General features: G+C 43.9%; 1 long non-coding RNA gene across 1 annotated transcript in view; it reads right to left on the reverse strand.

Annotated features, from left to right (window-relative positions):
* Positions 1 to 14,219, reverse strand: part of LOC137545916 (uncharacterized) — a 95,903-nt gene that overhangs the window by 67,395 nt on the left and 14,289 nt on the right. The window contains exon 2 of the long non-coding RNA XR_011026119.1: positions 13,805 to 13,963. This is a non-coding gene — a long non-coding RNA (uncharacterized lncRNA). The remainder of the gene's footprint in view (positions 1 to 13,804; positions 13,964 to 14,219) is intronic.

Here is a 14,219-nt window from a genome sequence, read left to right on the forward strand (position 1 = left end):
AGTATTCAAAATACATATAGAGGTGATGATTGCAAGGGGCGTAGCTGCCGGAGAGCAGTACCTGTGTGTGTGTGTGTGTGTGGGGGGGGGGGGGGGGCAGAGCTGTGAGGGGGCCCAAACTAGTACTTCACTCCCTCCAATAAAGGGGTCCATTCTCCAGATAAGGTGTTTTTGTGGCTACACTTGTTGTGGTTGTGAAGATTATGATGTCCTCGCTTGTTTTATTACCCTAGCAAGATGCGAAGAGTGTGAACAATGAATTGTGGGGCCCCATTTTTCTGGGAGCATGGGGGTGCTGTGCTTACAGCCCAACATCCTGTAGGACATTTGGCATTTGCCAGAGAACACAATGATTGGCAAATTTGCCACTGGCGCCCTGTGCTCTTCCCAAATAAAAGCAGGTTCACCCTGAGTGCATGTGACAGACGTGACGAGTCTGGAGATGGCGTGGAGAATGTTCTGCTGCCTGCAACATCCTCCAGCATGACGGGTTTGGCAGTGGGTCAGTAATAGTACGGGGTGGCATTTCTTTGGGGGGGGCGCACACAGCCCTCCATGTGCTCGCCAGATGTAGCCTGACTGCCATTAGGTACCGAGGTGAGATCCTCAAACCCCTTGTGAGACCATATGCTGGTGCGGTTGGCCCTGGGTTCCTTCTTATGCAAGTCAATGCTAGACCTCATGTTGCTGGAGTGTGTCAGCAGTTCCTGCAAGACAAAGGCATTGATGCTATGGACTGGCCCACCCATTTCCCAGACCTGAATCTAATTGAGCACATCTGGGACATCATGTCTCGCTCCATCCACCAACACCATGTTGCACCACAGATTGTCCATGAGTTGGTGGATGCTTTAGTCCAGGTTTGGGAGGAGATCCCTCAGAAAATCATCCGCAACCTCATCAGCTTTGTAGGGGGTCATACAGGCACATGGAGGCCACACACACACTACTGAGCCACATTTTGTGTTGTTTTAAGGACATCACATCAAAGTTGGATCAGCCTGTAGATTTTTTTTCCACTTTAATTTTGTGACTCCAAATCCAGACCTCCATGGGTTGATCAATTTGATTTCCATTGATAATTTTTGTGTGATTTTGTTGTCGGCCCCTTCAACTATGTAAAGAGTGAATTATTTAATAAGAATATTTCATTTATTCAGATCTAGGATGTCTTATTTTTGTGTTCCCTTTATTATTTTGAGCAGTGTATATACCTCATAGAAAAAACTCAGTAATGGTAGTACCTGTATTTATCCCATTACTTTTTTTACGTTTATATTTGTCTTCCAATAGGTGAAGTGAAAGCTGCATGCATGTTTGTTTTGAAATATTTGTGAAAATGCGAACAGTGCTCCACCTGGGCATGCATTGTCATTTCTACGAGAGTTGTAGCAAGTGACATCCCAGAGCAGGCTCCTCCCAAGGGGAAAATAACAACCACTGGACAGGAAAATCCAAGTAGATGGATCACTTTATAAGTCAGAGATAGCCACATGATACCAAGAAGAATGTGATGACATCTATTTGTTTTCCAGCCTGACTGTAAACATGGTGTTTGTGGGTGGCTCAGTGTTATCTATGGACAACAGATATAGTCACTGCCTGATACAGCTGTTTACAGTTGGATTTGGAAATGATCTGTCTCTGCAGGGTGACAAGACCTCTCTTCCCTGACCCTGCTTTGAGAAATAGATGGATCATTATTTGATTTGAACCAATTGCAATTTTTTTTTCATTGGAATCACTACTGACCTTTTGGACTTCCTACTGTATTCGTCACCTCTTAGTTATTTTACCAGTTAGCGTGCTGTCATAGTGATCTTTGGCTCCTGTAGTTCCTGAGTCAGCCAATGGAGTCACAGTGGGAGACAACCTGGTTGTTCTGGCTCACTGATTCAGGATCAGCAGCAGTAGCCAACCAAGTAGAATTTTTTAAGTCAACAGATTACCCAGGAAGCTCCGGGTGACCCCAAACTACTGGGAAAATATAGGGGACTAAAAGAGACTGATAAGAACTCCTACTAAAAGCAATATGCAGTGTAGCAATGACAGTCTCTGTACATCTTTTACTCCAGGTTTCTAGAAGCTAAAGTACTGTACATTTAACCATACTCTTATGGTAGCCATACAGCTAGCGGTGATGGACAGAGACAAAACTCGCTCTAATTGAATTTGATTAGAGAGAGATCTGTTAGCGGCCTATACACTGCAGCCAGATTCCAGATCAATTTCAGCATGGAATTGGCCTTGTGATGCCGCATACGTTACCTCACCGACACACGACACAAAGCTGTCCCCCCTAATGTTTAATGTGCCCGGTCCTCTTTATACATGCCCTGTCTGCGGCTGCCAGGCATCACGTTACTAGGCAACCACATGGTGCACGTGTATGGATGGCGAAGGGAGCGCAGAGACAGTGGTGGCAGCGGGCACATTAAACATTAGGGGGTCAGCATCTGGGTTTTTGTCACATTCATTGCTCATCCTGAAAATGCATGCTGTTACCGCATCTACATCTTGCAGCATGTTCGACCGAGTGATGCAACCAATTTCAGCTCGAAATGGGTGCATTTTCAGTCAGGCATGCACTTGGCGGCACCGATTTTCATCAGATTATAATAATCAAATTGGATGGTCCATCGTGTGGTTTGGTTTGACAGAGTACAATAGTTTTCTGTATAATTAGCCATTAATGTAGCAGCCTTAATTGACTTAGCTTAGTAAATTAGTTAGACACAGAATGATTTGCATATAGGTAAAGCTTTATCCATAGGTACACAAATATTAGCATAGACTGCCAATGACAAATGTGTGACATTGTGCTGTGCTTTCATGGCTGGCTGGATACCCACAATCACTGGGCCAGTAACTTTGCTGATTGGAGTTGTAATGAATAGCAGAGTGGAACAAATGCTTCACTGAATGCCCATGCGTTTGGCATCTCAGCCATGGCTATATCAATCCCATGAAATATGTCATCCTTTTTTTTATATCTTTCAAAATGTATTTATTGTTTCTGCTACATGAATAATATAAGGGTACATCACAAAGCAAAAGCAATATGGAAATTACACAGTTACCACAACAGATAAAAGCTAATGAAATACAAAGCAGCTGCAATGGCTTATGGGTAGGTAAAGCACAAACAGTATAGTGCTCCACTTTTTGTCTAAAGGTGTGTACACACACACAATGACTGCCACCCATAGGGAATGGAACCCTAGGGTGACTGTTTGAGGCCGAGTACTCTACAGTCTAGCAATACGTTCTGTTCCTATGGAGGGAGGAGGAGGGGTGGCGGTGAAGAGCATGGCGGAGTAACTTTCAGTGGGCAAGGTAAGGAGGGGAACAAAGCAAACACCTGAGATGATCCACATCTTTCAGTGATGCATTGGAGCGGCTGTACACATGCTAGATTCTCTGCAGAGATAGCTCTGACTGGCAGCCTCTGCCGAGTCTAGACTAGCATTTGTATGAGGCTTAATTGAAGCCAAAGTCAAAAAGCATGGATTCTCCACTGTGTGATTACAGCACAAATGAAGAACAGTGTTATTCTGGTAGATGTTTAAAAACACGGACAATCAACGAACAGTGTAATGTAGTGTGCTATGCCAAGGGAAAAACCAAAGCCTGCAATGCACGAACAAGAAGAATGCTGCCTTGGTGCATTATGACAACGGAGGTTCCCACACAGCAGCTACAACATTGGAAATCAAATAAAACCCAGTGCTAACACAAACTATGGGGTTGATTCACAAAGGTTACTTATTTATCACCTTAACTGTAAGGAGTGCTAATGCATGAGATAAACAAATAAGGAGAGATGATTTATGAGATAAATAGATAAGGAGAGCTAAACCATGAGTTATGTCAAATAAGGAGAGCTAAGTCATGATTTATGTCAAATAAGGAGAGCTAAACCATAAGTTATGTCAAATAAGGAGAGCTAAATCATGAGTTATGTCAAATAAGGAGAGCTAAGTCATGAGTTGTGTCAAATAAGGAGAGCTAGACCATTAGTTATGTCAAATAAGGAGAGCTAAGTTAGATAAGGAGAGCTAAACCATGAGTTCAGGTAAATAAGGAGAGGTAAATCATGAGTTAAGACATTTAACCAGATTGTGAGTTAATAAATATAAGGTGAGATAATTTAACAGAAAAGCTTTGTGAATCAGGCCCTATAAGGTTTACAGCTTCCAAAGAAGTGCACCAGCGTGAAATGGCTATCAGGCTACCAGTGGCCAGCATTAGGGGCGTTCCTGCCATTGGGCGTCAGGGGGCTTGGCGCACAGACAGGAGGGGGATGTCGCCAAGGCCTCCCACAGAGGCTATGAGCAGGAGGGGGAGCAGCACAACAAGGAGGGGAAGCGGGGTCCCATCCTTCTGGCACTTGCCCCTCCAGATCGCAGCGGCAGACAGGAGTGGCGGGCAAGGCATTACTCACCTGCTTCCTGCTTTCCAGTTGTGAAGCGTCATCGTCACGTGACACTGGTCTCCGCCAGGAAGCACAATAAGCGGTGGAGAAAGCGGAGACCAGTGTCACATGAAGATGACGCTGCGTGCTAGCGCCTGGAAAACAGGAAGCAGGTGAGTAATTCCTCACCCACCGCTCCTGTCTGTCGCCGCTAATATGGAGGGGGAAGTGCTAGAAGGAGGGGACCCAGGTGAGGGAGGTGGGTGGTCTTGCCCCCTCCCCGTCACTGTCCCCGATGCCCCTCCTTTAAGCTTCCCCCATACCAGGCTAACTATGCTACCTATACTGAGGGCAACTATACTATCTATACTGGGGGCAAATATACTACTTATACAACGGGCTACTATACTAGCTATACTGGGGCAATCATACTATCTACACTGGGGGCAACTATACTAGCTACACTGGGGGCAACTATACTAGCTATACTGGGATCAACTATACTAGCTATACTGGGATCAACTATACTACCTTCACTGGGGGCAACTATACTAGCTATACTGGGGGTAACTATACTAGCTATACTGGGGCAACTATACCACCTATACTGGGGGCAACTATACTAGCTACCTATACGAGGGGCAACTTTACTACCTATACTAGGCCAACTTTATGGGGGGCAACTATGCTACCTATGTTGGGCAACTATATTACCTATACTGGGGGCACCTATACCTGGCATTACTCGCCATGGCACGCTTAGCATGCCACACTCGCTCCTTTCGTTTTTTGGGGGGGAGTGTCTTTTAATACCCAGCACTGGGTGTCAAATGCCCTAGGTATGCCACTGCCCAGCATCCACCTTCCTTATGATCTACACCAGGATGTGAACTTTACCAGCAAAGATTGATGTATAAGATCTACTGCGCTAATGACGCTATGGGGTTTGCAGATTGTGTAATTCCTCTAACAAATATTCAGTGTAAAGCTTCAGTACTTTAAAACATGAAATCAGTGCGTCACTCTTGCAATATTCAACACCGTGGCCAAACACAAATTACCAGCAGTGGATTCCTTGACTAACAGTGAACACCTCCAGTTCACCACAAAGATATATAAACACTCCTTCAAGCCTATGAGCATTTCAGTGCATGCTTTTCACCCTTCTCTTTTCATAACTAGGGTTATACAGGTGGCAGCCATTAGCAATTCCTCCTTTGCTGGACACCACCTACTCCACCAGTTTGCTGGATTCTGTCCCGGCAATATGAAAGGAAGGGAGGGGGTTCCTCCAATAAATGTAAAATATTTTATATTTGTTATCATGCAGCTGAAAAAATGCTGCTATTTATTATTATTATAATTTAGAAAATAGATTTTATTTCTTAAATCTTGTATTTTTAATTTGGGTCCACTTTAAAGGAATACTATCGATGTATGCATTTATTTTGAAATGCTGTATGTTGTAGCACACATTAGGGCAAGTACTAGGAGCAATTTGATTCCTCACACAGCTGTTCCTCTCAGCTGTAAAATCCTCCGTCAGTTTTGGCGTCAGTGGGCTCCCAGAGGGCTAGACCGTGTCTCTGCAAAGGGGAGATGCTATCAACTCCTCAGTTTATAGTTTAATTATCACCTTGCTGAAAGAATCTTGTTGATATGGTGGTAAGGGGTTAAAGATTCTAGCAATGTGTGTTTATTATCTTTGCTTGTCTTTACTGATAAAGATACTAATAATGCTAATTGTAGACAGTGGTCTGTCCCTCTCAGCAGCTTGTAAAGTGGATGCAGCCTGGAGTGAATGCCTCAAGCAGGCAGCCAGTCTGAGTGTAAACACAGACTCCTGGTATAGCTAGTTATATTCCAGCAATATTCCAGCTCATTTAGTTACCTGTTACCACCTCAGATCAGCCTATTTCTCCTCATGTCTGCTGCATGCTGTGAGTGACACAGTGAAATATATTTGTGAGCTGTGTGACAGAGTAACCAAGCAGCTTAGGGTGACCCAAACTACTATGAGCTGTGTGAGAAATGAATTTTTAAGCAGGGATAGTGAGAGAGAGACCTGGGTGAATAAATAAAGTGCCCCTAGCACTAGTGGTAATGTGTACACTAATATAGAGTATTAAAAAAAAAATCGTTTCAATCGATAGTACTCCTTTAATGATGGAGAGAGAACATGAGTATAATTCCAAATGCATGGTAAGCAATCAAACACTGAAGCTGCCGATAAGCGGTACATGAAATCTCCTGCGGGGGCCACTGTCCTCCTATGTCCCTTTACGCAGAACGTGACTGTTGTCACTTTTATAGCACTCTCACCTTGCAACTCTAGAGTCCCAAACTCAACCCTTGCCCAACTCTCCATAGAGTTTGTATGTTCCCACCGTTTCTGTGAGTTTTTTCCAGATACTCTGGTTTCCTTCCACATCCCCAAACCATACTGATAGATTTCCCACAAAAACTGGCTCAATTGATTATGAGCTCCTTCAAAGGATAGTTGGAGATGTTATGGCCAGAACCCGAAGATTGGCCATTTCGGGATTTGCGAGAAGTAGCTGGCTGATGCGACCAATATGTGAACAACTTCAGTTTAACTTACATTTTTAGAGTTTGGCCAGCTGGAATGTGAAATGACACAGGACCTGGCCAGCCAAGTCTTGAAGCCTTTACCAGAATGATGGAAAGAAGAGCCACATGCCCCAAAAAGCGAGGATTAAAAGCAGAGACTGGAAGTCCCAAAGTTGCTGGGTAGCAAGCAGACAGAGGGGAAATTCGGATGGGGATATCTAGAGCGGAGGGGAGTGTGAGAGGACAACGGAGGGCTAACAGAGGACACAGAGTGGAGGAGCAGAATGTAGAGTTGAAGGGAACAGAGGTGAGGGAACGCAAAGGGGGAGGACAAAGGTTCTTGAACCCCAACACCTGCTCCTCCTCACTGTCCAGCATCGAATCAGTAAGAAAACCTTGGGCAAGACTCCCTAACTACTGCCTACTGAGCACACCCTAGCGGCTGCAGCTCTGGTGCTTTGAGTCCACCAGGAAAAAAGCGCAATATAAATGTTCTGTCTTACTTACTGCACCCACTCCCCGGCCCGCAGAGCTTTGCTCACTAATGCTACAGGAAACCTTATTTGAGTTTTGGCCAGCGGGTCCGGCTAGCCAAAGTCCAAAAACATAAGTTAAACACAAGTTTGTTAGCATACTGGCTGCAGTAACCGGACACTTCGCACATTTCTGTGTATTCTTTGTAAGTGCTGTAGAAATGTTAGCACTACATAAATGCACGAGGCCTAAGGTCCATTAGGCTGTGGCCGCAACCCCCCTTCCCCCTTCACTGCTGTCTCTCTCCCTTTCATTAGCTGCACGCGCACCCGCCCACCACAGGCGCGCACACGCCTGCCCCCCTTCTGGACCCGTCCTCCTCTGCTGCGCGTCATTCCCCCCAGCTCTCGGCAGTGTCGCTGTGTCCCTGCACATTCACATAATTGAAAAAGTACTGACACAGGGACATGGGACGCAGAGACACTTGCCTATTATTAGGTAGTATAACAGTAACAATAATAAGAATTGATTGGAAGTTGGATATGCTGCAGTCAATAAAGCGGGATACTTGAAGAAAATGATTGACTAGAAAAGTCATCAAAGGACATAAGGACAAATAAGCAAGAGTAAAATAAAACAGTTCACTGTTTGTCTTCATGAAATCTATTTAATTAGCCAAACTGACACAATGAATGGTGGTGGGGCAGTTTTGTTGGCATTGCCTTCCCAAGTCCTGAACACACTGTAAATAAAGTACTAGTGGAAATAGGGTCCCTGTTGTGTTTAATTCCCCTCCCTTTCCAGGCAAGCAAACTTCTTAGCACTTCAAAAGGCACCCTGGGATTTTCCCACCATAGTGACCTGCAGTTCCATGAGGAGAGGGAATCCTGTTAATGAGGACTGCAAATCCTCCTTGAACTGATTAGAGCCTAATGGTGAGGATAATGTGAAACTATTAGCACCATCACAACTGAGTATTCTTTCTTGGGGAGGAGCAGAAAACCACAGAGACTCCTCGCTTTTGGAATACTTTTTTAATAAGATATTGTTTTAGACTCAGTTCACATTAGAACTGTCTGTAGCCCTGACATTCTGACAGAAGGGATGCAGACACAACAGGGAAGATGTAGCTGGCAATGATTTTCTATGAGCTGGTTCAGCAAGTGAAGTGTGGTCCTGTGTTAGTCAAGGAGCAGAAATGCAGACATCAAACCAACAAACGTTCATTCCGGTGATACCTTTAATGACTAACTGTACATTACTGTTTATTGCAAGCTTTCCAAGCATTAAGTTTCTTCTTCAGGTATTATACAGAACTATATTGTTTGGAAAGCTTGCAATAAACCATGTAGTTAGTCATTAAAGGTATCACCGGAATCAAAATTGTTGGTTTGATGTCTGATTTTATGAGCTGGTTCATAAGCTGTTTTTGACACTTCTATTTCAGAAACAGACATTCCTAAAACAGATTTAGTTTTTTTTTTAGACAGCAGGCTGTGCTGCTGCTCATCATATAAATGGCATGCATTGGCAGAGCACCCTGCAATGGGCCAAAGCACATTCCTGGCACGGTACAGCATGTTCAATACAGATATGGTACTGCTCTGGCTGGATCTGTAATCACTGTGAACCAAGCCTAACAAAAACATCCAGAAATACTGAAGTAAAGACATTCCCCCAGGTGTAATAGACCCTGTAACAACAATATGGGAGAATGGCAGGAAGGCAGGGAGCCTCCTCACTGGGCGAGTGTGTATAGGAGCGCTAGGGTTCTGTTTCTGGTGCAAGATCACTCTTCCTGCCCAGCAGAATGGTCACATGGGGATTTTATAGAGTAGGCCTCTGACTGATCAGGAATAGTTATTGGCAATGAAGCTCTTGCTAATATAATGCTATGTTTGTGTTCTCACTTGAGCAATGTAATTTTGCAAAAAATCACCCATAGCATTGCATTATCTGGAGCTTATCAAATCACTAGCGCTTAAACAGCTCTTGCAGTGTGAACCAGGCCTCACACAATATCAGAACTCCAACTGATCACAGCTGGTTCAGAAGGACGCTGGTGGCGGCTCGTTTAGCTAATGCTAATGCTTTTCTTCGCACAGAAAATTGTTTGGCATCAGTTCACATCAGTTCCCGTTGTTCTGTCGCTGATTCACGCTTGGAGTCCCTAGAGAGGGCATGGAAACTTTGAACGCAATCACCACTGGACGCTACACGCAGCATCTCAGGAATTTCAATTGAAAGTGACATTTGCGTAGTCGACGGTAAACACATTGAGATGAACGCTGCCATTCATCTTAATGTGAGGCGAATTCAATTCAGGCGTAAAGGACAAGGAAGGACGTTGGCAGCCATCTGTCTGAACTAGCCCTTAAAACCACTTAAGGACCGGCCGAGTTTTGGCAGATCTGTGCTGCGTGGGCTTTTCAGCCCGCAGCACAGATCGGGTAATAGGCAGGGCAATCAGACTGCCCCCCTTTTTTCCCCACTAGGGGGATGTCCTGCCGGGGTGGTCTGATCGCCGCCGGCCATCTGCGTTTTGCTGGGAGGGGGGCTCCTCAAAGCTCCCCTCCGCAGCCATTTCCGCCCTCACACTGCTTACCTCCCTCTCCCTCTTCCTACGTAATGCGCAGGACGGACTTCCGCCCTGCGCATTGAAGGATAGGCTTCCACCTATCAGATGTCGGCGATCCCCGGCCAATCAGAGGCCGGGGATCGCCGATCTGCCTTACGGCGCTGCTGCGCAGCAGTGCCGTATGATGTAAACAGCGGGGATTTCTTCCCCGCGTGTTTACATTTTGCCGGCGAGCCGCGATCGGCGGCTCTCCGGCTGTTCACGGAGACATCCTCCGTGAACTGACATGGAAAGGCCGCTCGATCGAGCGGCCGTTTCCATGGTAACCCACTTAAGACCTGCTGACGCCTATGGGCGTTAGCTGGTCGTTAAGTGAGTGGCCATACATCAGGTGACTTGGCAGCTGATCGACCATACAATTTAATTATTATAATCAAATCGGATAAAAATCGGTGTCGCCAAGACCATGCCCGATCGACGATGTAGAAAGTGGTTGGTTGCGCTCAATCAGGCATGCCGCAAGATGCAGGCCCAATGTGCTCGACCGATGGCAGCGATATCGGGACGAGCGACGAATGCGAAGTAACCCCCTAATATAAAATATTCCCCCCGGTGCAGTATACTTTACCTGTGACGCCACACATGTATACGCCGGAAACCACGTGGAGCACATGTATGCATATTGCGGAGGGTGCCCGGAGCCAGCGGCAGACATGGGCAGGGAAAGTAGGGAAAGTATACTGCACGGGGGGGGCGACATTTTACTCTGGGGGAGGGGGGGGAGCGAGAGAGCAGATGGATCATCGAGAGGCCGATTCCCTGAGACATTTGATGCTGAAATCAACTGGGAACCGGCCTGCGGTGTATGGGCAGGCAACAGATCTCACTACGATCGATACGATACAATAGAGATCTGCCTCTTGGTTGATCTGCCCATACAATGTCTGATTGTAAACGAGAAGAAGGTGTGGACCGAGAGCCCAATATAGTGTAGTATTTAAAACACAGGGATATAATACACAATTGAAGAATTTTATACTCACAAACACGACTTACCACAAAGGCAACCACTATGATCGCAGGTGGAGAGAATTATAACCTGACCCAACTCAGGTCTTTAGAAGTCGCTCTCTGTAGATAGGAAGAAAGATGGGGTAGCACCCCTCCACCAAGGGTGGACTATGTACTTTAGAGATTGTCTTTAAAACAGAGGCGCCAAAATAGGATAAAAACGTCTCTTTTTTTCTAGACGTTTTATCCTATTTTGGCGCCTCTGTTTTAAAGATATTCTCTAAAATACATTGTCTGATGTATGGGCACCTTTGTTGTTCAAACTTGCTTCTGAACTATGCAATTGCTTTCAAGTGCTATCTGGAACTGCTCTTATCGCGTACGTTAAAAAGGGGTGCTGGGAAAAAAGGGCGCCGGGTTTTAAACGATAAACATGGATAACGTTTAAAAATATAATGTACTATATTTCGTTTAAAAATAATGTTTTATAAAGTTATAAATCATTAAATAATGTGCATGAAATTGGCAATTGTGAAAACGTTAATCTTCCGTTTAAAAAGTGAAACGTATAATAACGTTTAAAAAAAAATAGTAAGTAACCCTCCCTGTACCTACCCCTAACCCCTAGACCCCCGTGTTGGTGCCTAAACCTAAGACCCCCCTGGTGGTGCCTAAACCTAAGACTCCCCTGATGGTGCCTAAACCTAAGACTCCCCTGGTGGTGCCTAAACCTAAGACTCCCCTGGTGGTGCCTAAACCTAAGACTCCCCTGGTGGTGCCTAAACCTAAGACCCCCCTGTTGATGCCTAAACCTAAGACCCCCCTGGTGGTGCCTAAACCTAAGACCCCCCTGTGATAAGCATTAATAACGTGTGAAAAAAATATTGTGCTGTTTTTCGTTTAAAAATAATGTTTTAAAAAAGATTGTACTGTTTTTCGTTTAAAAATAATGTTTAAAAAATTATAAATCATAAAATAATGTGTAATCATGAGAAGCAGTTATAAAACAGTAAAAGTCTCCGGGCGCCGCTTATAAAACGTTATTTTTCTCCGGCGCCCTTTTTTCCTGTCGGGCGCCCATTAAACGATATTTATTATGGGAGTGAATGGCGGCGCCCGATTTGTCCACTTGCCTCAGGCGCCCGAATTTACTGTTCCCGCTCTTATCACTGTGGGAATTTTACATCTTGATTTGCAGAACATGGTGCTTTTGCTGCCGCATTGGAGACATCTAGTGGACAGTATTAATATGACTAATTTTACCATTTTATCATATACTGTATACTGTAGCTGCTGATTGAAAATGGAAAAACAAATGAGATTTAGAGAGCAGTCACACTGCTGCATTTCAGCAGCATTATGCTGCAATGTGATGACACATGTATTGCATTTCAATGGGGTTGTTATGATGTTAGAAGGCACGTGCAATTCTACAGCATTTAAAAAAGACACAACCTACACTACTTTTCCGCACACCGCATGTCCTCACTGAAATCAATGGCTACTGTACAAAAAAAAAAAAAATATGCATGTGTGAAAAATGCAAGCAAAATGTAAGCTTCAAAATATTCACTCTTTGTTTTAAAGCTAAATACACGTAATGGAAATGCTTGGGAAGCAGAGAGGTTTATAAAAAGTAAATGTCCAAACAAATGCATTCCACAAAGACATGTTAAGCCCATTTGCAAAAAATCTAATCTCTGTAATAATGTAGCTAAAGATGTAATTCTAGTATTGTTGATAAAAATCCAATGCTCTAAGTTCAGACCTACAGTATATATTAAAGCCTTGTATACTGTAGATACGCAGTTTCTGTTAACCCTAACAATAGTTAATTAACCATTAATCTATCACTAGTGCTATACAGACATGCTGCTATGTTATAGTCAAGCAGCAAGAGCAATGCTATGGAGTTATTAAGATATGTGATGATGTATATGCCCTTATACAGTTTATCCACTAATCTAGAATCATGTGACAATGTTGTATGTTTGTTAACCAGGAAGTGTTAGATAAAATTTACTCAGAGAGAAAAAAAATGAAAAATAGAACCATGTGTTCCTGAGAGAAACCAAAGCATGGTGTCTGTGTGCAGTTTATCCTCTGTAGAAAGCAGCATCAGGGCGGTTATGCCACCTCTTATGCTGGGAATACACAATGCGTTTTTTTACCATTCAATTGAGTTTCGATAGTTTTTCAGCTCGATTTCCCCCTTTATTCTCTTATCTTTTCGTATCAATTTCCATTCACTTCTACGAGAAATCGAGGTGTAAAACAATCGAATGTAAGATCGGACATGTTGGAAATTATCTATCGAACCAACTATGTGCTGAAAAAACGCATGGTGTATTCCCAGCATTACAGAGAAACCGTAACCAAGAATTGAACTTCATCCCGATCAGTAGCTGATACCCCCTTTACCATGAGAAATGTTTTCCTTTTCTCAAACGGATCATTAGGGGGGTCTGCATGGCTAATATTGTGGTGAAACCCTTCCCACAGTGTGATGGTCCTGGCAGTTTCCGGTCTGTGAATCTCATTGCATTGTGGGAAATAACAGCTGTTTACAGCTGTTTCCAACTGCCAAAAAAGCAAGCAGCATCTCCTTCCACTGGCATCACCTGCGAGCAGTAAAAACATCACCATGTGATAATTGTCAGAATGTAAATCAGGAAAAGGAAAGATTTTACAATGGGCAAACACTGACTAAATAATTTATACATAATTATTGTAGAAATGAAGCACCTTTTTATTACCTTATTTTCACTGGTGTTCCTCTTTAAATCAAAATGGCAACAGGCTATGAACCCAGGAGAGAGAGGAAACAATTTGATGGAACAGGCTGTTATTCAACGGGGATGAGAAGAATTATGAAGAACTCTAAACAGCCACCATATCAGATCTGCCTTGCTGAGCTGAAAAACAAAAAGAAATAATGTCACTTTGAACTGTCCAGCACTTAGAAACCTTATCACAAGCTTTCTTTCACACAAACAACACTTTTTGGCTTCTATTTACTTGGACAAGCTCATTTGCATAGAAAACAATTCAATTTCTTTTAACACTCTACTGGAAAACAGAAAGGGACTTCAGTCAGTTTCTTAGCAGGGCTAGTACTATAGTACATAAACCTATGTTTATCTCATCATGTCACTTCAGGTGTGCTGTAAG

The sequence above is a fragment of the Hyperolius riggenbachi genome, chromosome 2, assembly GCF_040937935.1.
Source record: "Hyperolius riggenbachi isolate aHypRig1 chromosome 2, aHypRig1.pri, whole genome shotgun sequence".
Lineage (NCBI taxonomy): Eukaryota > Metazoa > Chordata > Amphibia > Anura > Hyperoliidae > Hyperolius > Hyperolius riggenbachi.